The following is a 12,236-nucleotide window of genomic DNA, read 5'->3' on the forward strand; positions in this document are numbered from 1 at the left end:
AAGGATCTCCCACAGATAAAATGTCAAGTGCAAATTCCTTGATTTCTCAGGTACCATGATTTTCTGGGTTTCCTGAACCAAGTTTTGCATAGGCTTTTGATCCTTTGGAGACTCTCAGAGAAGATTCACATAGGGCGACAAGAGAAACAAAAGGTATAAGAGAAACAAAAGGTGTCAGTTAAACAAAGGATGGATTAGGGCTAGGTGCTACTCTCTGGAGCCAGGCCCACAGTAGCTCAGCGGGAGTGCTGCCACAGGTGTACAGTAGTCACATTTTCTTATATATTCATTGGTTGGTGGACACGAAGGTTGTTTCTGTTTCTTGGCTATTGTAAATCGTGTTGTACTGAACACAGGAGTGAGGAGGCATCTTCAGTGCATATACTTCATTTTCTTTGGATATATAACAGGAGGGGGATTGCTGAATCATGTTTTGTTTTTTCTTTTGAATGCTCTTTACTGCATGCTACAGCCCACTGCATAGAAAAGAGAATCCCATGGAAATTCAGGGAGGTAGATGTTAAGGACTGACGAGTAGAAGATTGTATGTTATAGACTAGCTTTTGGACAGACTTTCCGTTCAGTTCTCTTGAATAGTCAGTGGTTCATGAAAAGTGGCTTGGGACACCTCAAGACACATGGCTACAAAGAGGAGCAGACTTTCTGGAGTCTGAAGGTGTTTGTATTTGAAGGCACTCCAGTCAGCAGAGGGTCAGGCTGAGCATTCTGCAGACTGAACTGTTTCAAGTCTGTAGCTGCCTGGGAAACCTTCCCAGGGTCCAGCCTGGAGCTACTGAACCTTCTTCCAGGTGAAAGAACACCTTGTGGTGCTCACGACAGCCGGAGGGGCAGCTGGGGCCTGAACCCAAATCATGTTTTTTTTTTTTTTTTTGTTTGTTTGTTTCTTTGTTATTTTAAATTATTTCACTTTATGGTGCTGGAGAGTGGCTTGGTTAAAAGTGTCAGCATTTAGTCATCTGTACTGGCCTGCCCTTCATGTCCTGATAGGATATATCCTCAGCTGCAGCCACTGAGAACACCCACTGTGCACATCCCTTACGTTTCCTTATAAAAGACAGGCCTTGCCCACCTGCTATCCCTTTCTCTTCCTTTGCTCTCATCCTCAGGGACTGCCCCCTTCTTTGCCCCTCCCGTGTGGGCCCTGTTGACGGTGTGACTCCTTCCTGCTATTTTTATTTTTATTTACTTTTTTTTTTTGGTTTTTTAAGACAGGGTTTCTCTGTGTAGCTTTGCGCTTTTCCTGGATCTCGCTCTGTAGACCAGGCTGGCCTCGAACTCACAGAGATCCGCCTGGCTCTGCCTCCCGAGTGCTGGGATCAAAGGCGTGCGCCACCACCGCCCGGCCTTCCTGCTATTTTTAAAATACAACATTTGGTGCCGAGACTCAGACAGGTTCTCCCACCAGTCTGAGATGTGCGGGGAACCTGGAACCTGGTCTGCCTGCCACAGTTCGACTTTCCCACCTAATGGATCTCTGGGACTCTCCATCCAGCACCAACGATTGGTAAACTCTCCCCTTCTTCACTTCTGGCCATTTCCCACGAGTGAGGCTTCGTTTCTTGAGCACAATCCTCACCTTCGGGCTTTTCTCGAAGTCCTGGTACCAGGTGACTGTGTCCGACTTGGGTTCTTAACCCATCCGCCCCTGCTTTTTTGGATGATGGTCCACTGGGCAGCCTGTGCCTCCCCCTCAGTCCTCACTGAATTTCTGGAACGCTAGAGATTCCAGCCCTTGGATCTTCTCTACCTCACTCATGGAAAATGTGCCTACCACCATACCTACCACCCGACTTAAGGCCTAAACTTATTCACCTTTGCCCCAATACCCTTTAGATATCAATCCAAATGGCTGCTTACTGGCATCTCATATCCTGGTATTTCACGGAACCTTTGCAACTTCTGCCAGCGATCCAACAGATGGAAGGGGGTCCCCTGTTCTCAAGCTTTCTCCAAGCCCCTCTCTCTGTTCTTTCTTCCTGCTCTCCTCGGCTCCTGCTAACTACAAAGCCTGCTCCTGTGCCTCCCTGTTAAGCTGCATGTCCCCTGCTCAGCCTCTGCCAAAGCAGTTACATCCTCACCTGTCTCCAGGTCCTTTTCCACGGCATGTGCACCCTTTAAAAGCGTCCGCCAGGCCGAGCTTGTTCTCTCTGCCTCGTCTCTTGCCTCTTCGTCCTCTCCTTGTCTCTCATTCCCTCTCTTGCCTCTTCTTGTCTCTCTTCTCTTCCTCTTGTCTGCCTGCCTCTCTCAAGTCCCCACTCCAATGCAGCCTTTCATTCTTCCACTCTCCCCCTCCCAATAAACCTCTTGCACTAACTCTGTTGTGTGTGGCGTGTTTGCTTAGTGGCATACCGTGAAAGGTACCCACTTCACACTAGGACCTTATCTGCCTGCTCCAACCACAACGGATCTGTTCTCTTCCACCTGTAACAAATCTGTTTTCTCATTCATCAAAAGCTTTGCCTTCCATTCAGTACCAACAATTGGGTCTCTGGTGGGGCCACCCGCCTCTGACCACTACCCTGGATGTGAGACTGGCCTCAGTATTCTTTGGACCCGGCAGTTGGGGAACCAAGAAAGAATTCTCCACTGTCTTTCTCTTTGCTCCAAGACATGCTTGTGTCCATCTCTTCTCTCTCTCTCTCTCTCTCTCTCTCTCTCTCTCTCTCTCTCTCTCTCTCTCTCTCTCTTCTCTCTCTCTCTCTCTGTCCTATCTAGGTCTGCTGCAATGTGGGAGAGTCAGAGATGGAGAAGCCAGATTCATCTGACTCAGCACACACTGGTTTTCCCTTTCTTTTAATTTACTCAATTCTTGTTTAATGTGTGCGTGCGTGTGTGTGTGTGTGTGTGTGTGTGTGTATGTGTGTGTGTGTGCACATGTGACTTGGATTTAACCCTATATGTGTAAATGTAAGCTGGGTTTAATTCTGTGTATATATGTATGAAATTTGGGTTCAACTCTGAGTATATGTGCATATAACTATTGTTTAGAAAAACATGTTTAAACAGCAACCACATGGCTCTTCTCTATCTTGGCTGGTGACCTCATCATGATGTAAGCAGCTACATGGCTGGCAGTCATCTTTTACTAAGGTTAAAGAGTACACCTCTTAGTCCTAATGAGCTCTTTGTTCATTTTATCTCCTTCTAGAGTAAGCAACAAGCCTCAGATGTTTAGGATTGGTATGGACTTTTTGTATGATGATAGCAGTGTAAAGCTATATTTGATTCAACTCTGGTTTATAATATACTCCATATGATAATAGAAATTTAATGTTATAAGATCTATTCAGATTAACAAAAGCTAACTTAGAGATTTACACCTATGTCTTTGCCAAGTATTCAACACCAAGCTTCTAGAGAATTTAAATAAATGGTGGCATATGTGTTGTTTTTTGCGGCAAGGAAAAGACACAAACATGGCAAACCCATTAACAAGAGCTTTATCAGAGAGAGAGAGAGAGAGAGAGAGACAGAGAGAGAGAGAGAGAGAGAGAGAGAGAGAGAGAGAGAAACAGAAGATGTGCTCAGGCCTGTGGAAAACACGTAAAAAGAGAGGGCAGGTACGCAGGGCTCCCCTTTTAAGGACTAACCCGTGCATGCCCACTTGGGTCCATGAGGCTACTCCACGCATGCGCATAGATTACATGGTTACACTGCGCGAGAATTATGCGACCACATAGTGCACGGGTTTAGGTAGGATGTATGACCCGGAAATGACTGGGCAGAAATGACTGTCCTGCCAGAGCATGCGTGATCACTGGGCATGATTATCATTCCAGACTCTTTGTTTTTATAAAAGATGGTGGACAAGTGAGTATGGGGGCATCGTCTCTCCCAAAAACTGCTTCCAGCTGACTTGGTGAGCATCAGTTGATTCTTGGGGGGTGGTAGAAGGGGGCTTCTGAGGTAGTCAGGCATCCTGGGCTGGTGGGCTGCCATCTGCTGTCCTGGAGCCATCCGTCCATCTGTCCCAGCTTGGGGCTCCATGACTGCTTGTGTCTGGGAGAGCGCTAGTGAGACAGAGAGAACTTAGAAAAAAATTGTTATTTTTATTTTTTCTTTTGGAGGGGGTCCCAGGGTGAGGTAGGTGAGGGGAGGAGAGGGGTCCTGGGACCAGGAAAGTTTGGGTTATATTTATTTTGAAGCAGATCCAGTCCTTCTGGATGATTTCAAGCTGGTTTCTGGAGCTTAGGGAAATTTTTTTCTTCTTTTACCTGAGATATGTCTTATCGGAGGTAAATTCTAAGTCACCTGTTTCCTTTATAGTTTGGCATCCAGGAGACATAGGTGATCAATTGCTGAGCACTGTTACTGTTCCTTACCACCTGGATGTTCTCAGTGGTCCTCTGCCTCCAGCCCTATGGTGGTCCTGTAACAATTAGCTGGGTTCTTAATTAGGAGTGGGAATCAGGAAGGAAAATCTTCTGAGTTGGGACCTCACTGTTCTGCAATTGGTGGCAGGTCAGTGGATCCTGGTGTCCTCTGGAACTTAGGAGAGCAGGGCCCTGTCTGTGTGACTGTGTATGAAGAGAGATTTTCCTGGGGTGGAGGTGAAGTGAAAGGCTTCAGATGGGACAGGTGAATCCAGTGAGGAAAGCCCTCGAGCTTAGCAGCTGTTGGAGCTACAAGAAGTACCCTGAAGGGTCCCTGCCACTTAGGAGAAAGGGGTGAGGGGTGCTGGCCTGGAGGAGAAAGAAGAACCTGATCCCCAATGTGGATTGGGGGTGGGCAGGAACTATCACATGGCTGAGGTAAGGAATGGTCTGCAAAGTTCTATAGAATAGACCTGAGATGACGGAGTAGAGGAGCTAACAGGCTATCTGGAGAGATGAAGATTAGGGTGGGAGGCCCGGTGTTAAGGCCGGCCTCCCATACATCAGTTCAAATGGGGGAATTGAAAGAGGCTTTTTTGGGAAGGGCCCTGAGCCTGAAAAGAGCCAGAGGCAATAATTTTACCCAGTCGAGGTGAAGTTCCTGTGACATCTTAGTAAGAATGGATTTTAAAGATTGGTTGGTGCACTCCACCTCTCCTGAGGACTGAGGACAGTATGGGATATGAAAACGCCAAGGAATATTGAGAGCCTTAGCTAGTGTCTGAGAAATCTGGGAGGTGAACACTGGACCATTATCAGACTGAAGAGAGGCAGGAATCCCGAACCGAAGAATGATTTCTCAGAGAAGGAGATATGCAACTGTCTGAGCTCGCTTATTAGAAACTGGGTATGCCTCCACCCAGCTTGAAAATGAGTCCACCATCACAAGGAGATATTTAATTCTCCTGACAGTGGGCATATGGGTAAAATCGAGCTGCCAGTCGGTCCCTGGAAGGGAACCTGTGGCCTGGTGGGTGGGAAAAGGCTGACTTCTATATTTGGTATTGGGGTCTGTCTTTTGGCAAATTTCACAAGAGGCAGTAATAGTTCTTAAGAACTACAAGGCATTGGAGGTGGGCTGCAAGTGAGCTTTCACGAACTGAGACAGAACAAGACTATTAGGGTGAAAGAGCTGGTGTAGATAGGATAGAATTTGCCTAGTGTCAGGAGTTGCCTGTGAGGGTGTGGGCTGCACTGTATGGATTCCTTGCGGTGGGTGGGGTGAGACTTGGCCCTGGAGGGCCGCTGTCCTGGCTGCCTGTTCAGCCCAGTTATTTCCCTTGGAGATGATGGATCTGTCAGTCTGATGAGACCAGCAGTGGATAACTCCTGTAGCCTTGGGGAGGTGGGAGGCCTTTAGCATGGCCATTATTTGACCTGAATTAGATATGGATCCTCCCTTTGTTGTAAGGAGCCCACTCTCTTTCCAGATAGCAGCATGGGACAGGAGGATATGGAAAGCATATTTGGAGTCTGTGTAAACATTTAGGGATTGTCCCTGTGCCAATTGGAAGACATGGGTGAGAGCTATCAGCTCAGCCTGTTGGTTAGTGGTGTGTATGGGTAGTGCCTGTGCTTCTATCACCTCAGTGTCTGACACTATGGCATAGCCCTCTTTACCAGTCCCTTCATGTAAGAGAGAGCTGCCATCTGTGTGCCAGGTATGAGTGGCCGGTGGCAATGTGCCCTCCTGCATGTGTGAAGGGTGTGGCAACAGTTTCTCCAAGGTTTCAGTGCAGGAATGAGAAGGAGAATAGTCAGTGTTAGGCTGAGGGAGGAGACTTGATGTATTAAGAGGCAAGCAAGCTTTGACAGTAAGTATGGCATCTTCCAGTAGCGCCACCAGGAGAGAAAGAACCCTAGAGAGAGGTAAAGTTTGTAAGCCTTTATAAGTTAGGAGATGGGACAGGTTATGGTGAGAGAGGACAGTAGTAGGTGACCTGAAGGTTAGCTTCTTTGACTCCCTAATAAGGAGTTCAGCAGCTGCTAGGGCGTGAATACAGGGTGCCCATCCCTGAGCGGTAAGATCTAGTTTCTTTGACTGGTATGCTACAGGTGAAAAGGAGGGTCCCAGCTGATGCCCTAGGGTTCCCAGGGCAAATCCCTCCTTCTCTGCTACATAGAGGGAGAAGGGGCGGGTTAGATCTGGAAGATGAAGGGCTGGGGCCTGAAGGAGACCTTGTTGGAGCTTCTGGAAAGGTTTAGTAATGGGGTAAAGGAGGGGTTCATGTGGGGAGCCCCAAGCTCGTACAAGGGGCGAGCAAGGAGAGAAAAGGATGGAACCCAGGACTGTATAGAAAGCCAGCTATTCCTAGGAAAGATAGAATCTCCTGTTTAGTAGAAGGGACTGTAGGAGACTGGGTTAGATGCTTCCTGTCTACAGTAATAGCCTTGTGGGTTGGGGTAATAGTTAGACCCAAATAGGTGACCTTGGGAGTGGACAGCTGAACTTTAGAAGGAAATACCCTGTAACCTCAGCTGGATAAGAAATTTAGGAGAGCAGAGGTGTTAGTTTGGCTAACCTGTAAGAATGGGCTACAGAGCAGAATGTCATCTACATACTGTATTAGTTTAGAGCCAGGAAGGGACAGAGAGAGCAGGTCAGTTGCCAGAGCCTGACCAAATAGGTGTGGACTGTCCCTGAATTCCTGTGGCAGGACAGTCCAAGTTAGCTGTGTGGACAGATGAGTGTCAGGGTCAGTCCAGATGAAAGCAAAGATATTTTGATACTGAGGGCTGAAAGGAAAAGAAGGCATCCTTGAGGTCTAGAACTGAGAAGTGGGAAGTTCCTGAAGGGATAGTGGAAAGAAATATGTAAAGGTTAGGCACTACAGGATGGAGGGGGGCCACTGCAGAATTAATGGGCCAGAGATCTTGAACCAGATGAGAGGTTCCATTAGACTTTTTTTTTTTTGTTTTTTTTTTTTTTGTTTTTTTTGTTTTTTTTGTTTTTTTGTTTTTCGAGACAGGGTTTCTCTGTGTAGCTTTGCGCCTTTCCTGGAACTCACTTGGTAGCCCAGGCTGGCCTCGAACTCACAGAGATCCGCCTGGCTCTGCCTCCCGAGTGCTGGGATTAAAGGCGTGCGCCACCACCGCCCGGCTCCATTAGACTTTTTAACTACAAGTATAAGGATGTTAAAAGGCGAAGAGGTTGGGTGGAGCAGCTTTTCCTGAGAAGATCAGAAATGATAGGCTTAAGTCTTCTTAAGCTCTGGAGTGAGAGAGGATATTGAATTTGGGTAATACACCTGGTAGAGTCCTGCAACTGGATAATGATGGGGGGTGGTGCCTAGTGATAGAAGGGTTCTGGGTGTCCCAGACTTTGGGGTCCACTTGAGAGGCTGGCAAGGGAAATGAACTGTTAGAGTTAGTAGAGTGAGTGTCTAGGAGGAGGAGGAGAGGAGCTACTGGTAAGTCTGGAGTGAGGTGAATGTGGGGAGCAAATGAAATAGATGCTCCCAGTTTGGCTAAGAAATCTCTTCCCATTAGAGGTACAGGACAGGCTGGCACCACTAAAAATGTGTGTGTAAGAGGAACGCCCCTGAAAATTCAATCAAGTGGTGGAGTCTGATGAGGTAGGTAAGGCAATAGGGAGACGAGAAGGAGTGGCTGGACCCCAAAACTCCCTCGGGACTGAGTAGGTGGCTCCGGTGTCCATAAGGAAAGAGATGGCCATCCAGCTACTGTTATGATTACCCTGGGTTCTTGGTGTGAGATGGGCATGGTCGAGCTGGGAACTGGGCAGCTTCAGTCATCCTTGATCAAAGCCAAGTCCAGGAGGTCAGCCAGGGGGTGATCCTGACTTGATGACCCCATGTCACCAGGTGCACAAGGGCAGTCAATGGGCCAATGCCCCTCTAGGTGGCACCTCGGACAAGGCCCCGGTAGTGGCCCATGGGGGGCCTGGTGGGGAGCAGTGCAAGCCTGAGCCCAGTGACCTTCTTGCCCACATTTGAAGCAGGGACCCAGTGGCTTTCAGGGAGCTGGTTGGACAGCGTGTGCCAGCATTTGGCATTTCTGTTTTTGGGCCTTCCTATCTCTCCCATGATTTACCTTAAATGCCACTGCTAACAGTTCAGCCCGTAGGGTCAAGGGGCCTCTCTCCAAATGTTTAAGCTTAGCCCTAATGTCGGGGAAACTGTGAGACAAAGTGGGTCCTAAGTAACTGCCTGCCCGCCCCGGGCTTTCAGGGGCTAAGCTGATGCATTGAAGGAGGGCCTTCATAAGCTGTTCTAGGAAATTAGATGAATTTTCATCTTTATCTTGAATTACAGTTTTTAGCTTTTCATAGTTTACTGGCTTTAGGGCAGCCTTATGGAGGCCTGCCAGGAGGCAGGTGATAAATCTGTTTCTGGCTGGAGACCCACCTTGGGTATTATAATCCCAATGTGGGTCCCAGTTGGGAATGGCTTTGGCCCCTGGTGGGTGAGAGGGGTTGGTCTGGTGTGTCTCATCCGTGTGTGTTCTTGCCTGTTCCCAAACATGCCTAAGCTCCTCAGGAAGTAGGTTATTAGAAAGTATCATATATACATCATAAAAGGTGAGACTATAAGATTGAGTAATATATTGAAATTGTGTAATAAAGGAAGAAGAATTAGAGGTATAGGAACCCAGTTTTTGTTCTATCTGAGAGAGATCTGAAAGACAGAATGGGACATGAACTTTTACCAGTCCTTCCACCCTGGCGACCTCTCACAAGGGGAGAATGGTTGGCATGGCTGGGGTCAGATTCCTTAGCAGTTCAAGAGTGGGTAGTGGGAGGTGTGAAAGTTGGAGCCAGAGGCGGGCTTTTGGAAGCTCCCAGTACCAGAGGAGAAGAGGAAGCCAGAGGAGGAGCAGCGGCAGCCCTAGGGACGGGGGTAGGAGCAAAAGCGGCAGCGGAAGCAGGAGCAGAAGGTCAGAAAGGCGGAGGTTCGTTGGCGGGGTCTAGAGTCGGAGGTTCCTCAGGTTCAGGATTAATAGCTAGAAGCACGTGAGCAGGAGAGAAGGAGTCAAGAAGGGAAGGTTTAGAGCTTGGATAGAAAAAAGCCTGAATATAGGGTAATTCTTTCCATTTGGCTGTTCACTGGCAGAAATTAGACAGTTCCCATAAAGTATTGGGGGTCTAAGGAGCGCCAGGTGGCCAGCTTTTGTTATTAGCTAAAGCTTACTTGGGCCATTTCTTAGTACAGAGGCGGACAAGCTTAGGGACCTTTAAGTAAGGCATTAAGCTGAGAGGTTTCAGAGCTTCCAGAACACATCCTGGTGGGAAGGTGGGACTGACGGGACTGGAAGACTTATTTCCCATGTCTGCAGCAGAGAGGAAAAAATAAAAAATAAAAAGAATAAACACCATGACCAAAGGTCAAAGTTCTGGGCATTCCCAGGACTAAGAGTGGGTCTATAAATGGGCACAGGCCACCGACACGCTGTGCCAAGCAGGGGTGGGGACTCCCTGGGAGTCCTACAGCATTTACCACCTCGCCAGGCCAGTGAAATGTGTAGGCCATATGCGGCCGGAGCACGCAGCAGGTCCGACAGTGAGAAATAAACCTCAAAGTGCAGAGGTGGGAAACAGATAGAAACCTGAGCCAGCGTTAGGGATCGGCCATAACCAGTAAAGGCTGTGGCTGGGGGTGCCCCCAGCCTCAGAGACAGCAGTGGGGCGCCGGACGATCAACTGTCCAAGAGGCTGTTCATGCTGGCTGGAACACACCAATCAGAGGGCGGGTGTTGTGTGCAGAAGTCCAGGGGCCAGGCAAATAGAAGGCGGGCTGTTGTGGTCGGGGCAGAACCTCAGCACAGGTTCCCAGGTGCAAAGCGCAGGGAGGGTTATTCAAGTCATGGCACCAAAATGTTGATTTTTTGCAGCAAGAAAAAGACATGAACACGGCAAACCCACTAACAAGAGTTTTATCAAAAACAGAGAGAGGAAAAAAAAATGATGTGCTCAGGCTTGTGGAAAACACGTGAAAAGAGAGAGCAGGGTACATGGGCCCACCTTTTAAGGACTAGCTTGCACATGTGCACTCGGGTCCACGTGGCTATGCATGAGAATTACGCGACCACATAGCACACAGGTTTAGGTAGGACGTATAACCCGGAAATGACTGGGCAGAAATGACTGTCCCGCCAGAGTGTGCGCCATCACTGGGGCGACTATCAGTATGTTTGATAAATAAGGTATTTGATAAACAAGATATATATCCTATAATGTAGTTTCTGGTCCCCCAAGAGGGTCCTTTCCCAGAGTTGGCATTTGGGCAGAGGCCCCCATGGCTTGTCCAGGGCAATGCTGGCCTCTGTGCACCCTCAATCCCTGCTTGCAAACAAGCAAATTTTGTCTATTCAGATACACCTAATAAATAGATGGTCCTCAAATGCTTTAGAGATCTGAGAATATGGCATTTAATTAAAAAGCTTTTCGTGATGGAGAGACACGCCAGCTCATGGCAGCATCCTTATTTCCTCCAGAGAAGATGGATGGACACAGAAGAACCTCCACTCAGAATTTGCTCCCGAGTGGCAATGTCAACCACTGAGCAAAACTGCCTTTTGCCTCAACTGCTGCCAGGGCCTTCTTCAGACTGTGGGTAGCAGGACTCTGGGCAATCCATTGCCTCACTTTTGCGCAGACAAGATCTCTGATGCCATTTGACGATGAGGCTTTGTCAGTTTAACAGCAGCAACCAAGGCTTCAGCTGCTTTCTCAGTTCTCTGTGTAAAATCCACGGGCCTCACTCTCTTAGAGCTAATACTAAGTCTAGACACATTTCACCTTGCTGCCAGACTCCAAATAGAGACAAGCCTGTGGTGGTATTTTACTTGTACTAAAATGTGATTTTAATTGTATGTTAATAAATAAAGTTGCCTGGGGGTCAGAGCTATTAGAGCCATAGCAAGTGCGTGGCAGTGGTGGCGCACGCCTTTAAGGACCTGGAGGGCGGTACATACAGGCAGCGACGAGGCTGTCACATGTTTGGGTTTACAACCAATGAGAAGGCAGAACAGCTAGAGTATATAAAGACATACACACAGGAAGTAGGCCCCTTTTGGAGAGCTCTCTTGGCTGAAGAGGATCGCTGAATCAGGAAGAGTGAGGCTCTTAGCTCTGACCTCTTGGCTTTCTTCTCTGAATCCGCTCTGTGTTTCTTATTTAATCAGACGGTTGGTTACATCTACATTTGGCGCCCAACGTGGGGCAAGAGTTTCCACCTAAAAACTGAAAAAAAAAAAAGATTCTAAAACGGAGCTAAAAACAGCTTCCTAATTGTCTCTCTCAAATGAGCGGCAGCTGCCGGTTTGAGCTACTGGCGGGTTCCTAGTGTGCGTGCATGCTCGACCTGCAGTATGGCGGGAATGAGGCCTCTGCAAGTGGCACATTAAGCTGTGTGGTGGATTTAGCCTTTGCTAGTACAAAACAAAAAAAAAAAAGAGGTTTCTGGGCTACACGCTGCTTTGATAAAAACATAGACCCACTATTTCTGAAAGTTGATGGCTCCCAGAGCTGGCGGAAAACGTATCACCGCCATGTTGAGAAGCTGAAGTGGGCGGAGCCAGCAGCGCCAGCGCCCTTTCAGGCTTAGAAGGCTGCAGTTTAAAGCAATAGGCTCAAGCTAATATAAAAAAATAAGCCACATAAATATGGCTACCACACAGAGAATCTGGATCATGTTCTCTTTGATATTCGTAACTAAAGAAAAACATTTGGTTACAAAAGCTGTTGAGTTATGCCAAAATGTATATTTTAAAGGTACCTTGACTTCGAAATTTGGATATAAGGATATGTTGCTTTGGAAAAGAGTCTCTTTTGTTCTCACAGAAAGCCAGAGGCTATGGATTTGTTCCAGATTAAGATACATC

Source organism: Peromyscus californicus, unplaced genomic scaffold, assembly GCF_007827085.1.
Source record: "Peromyscus californicus insignis strain IS unplaced genomic scaffold, ASM782708v3 Scaffold_4__1_contigs__length_199733344, whole genome shotgun sequence".
Classification (NCBI taxonomy): Eukaryota; Metazoa; Chordata; class Mammalia; order Rodentia; family Cricetidae; genus Peromyscus; species Peromyscus californicus.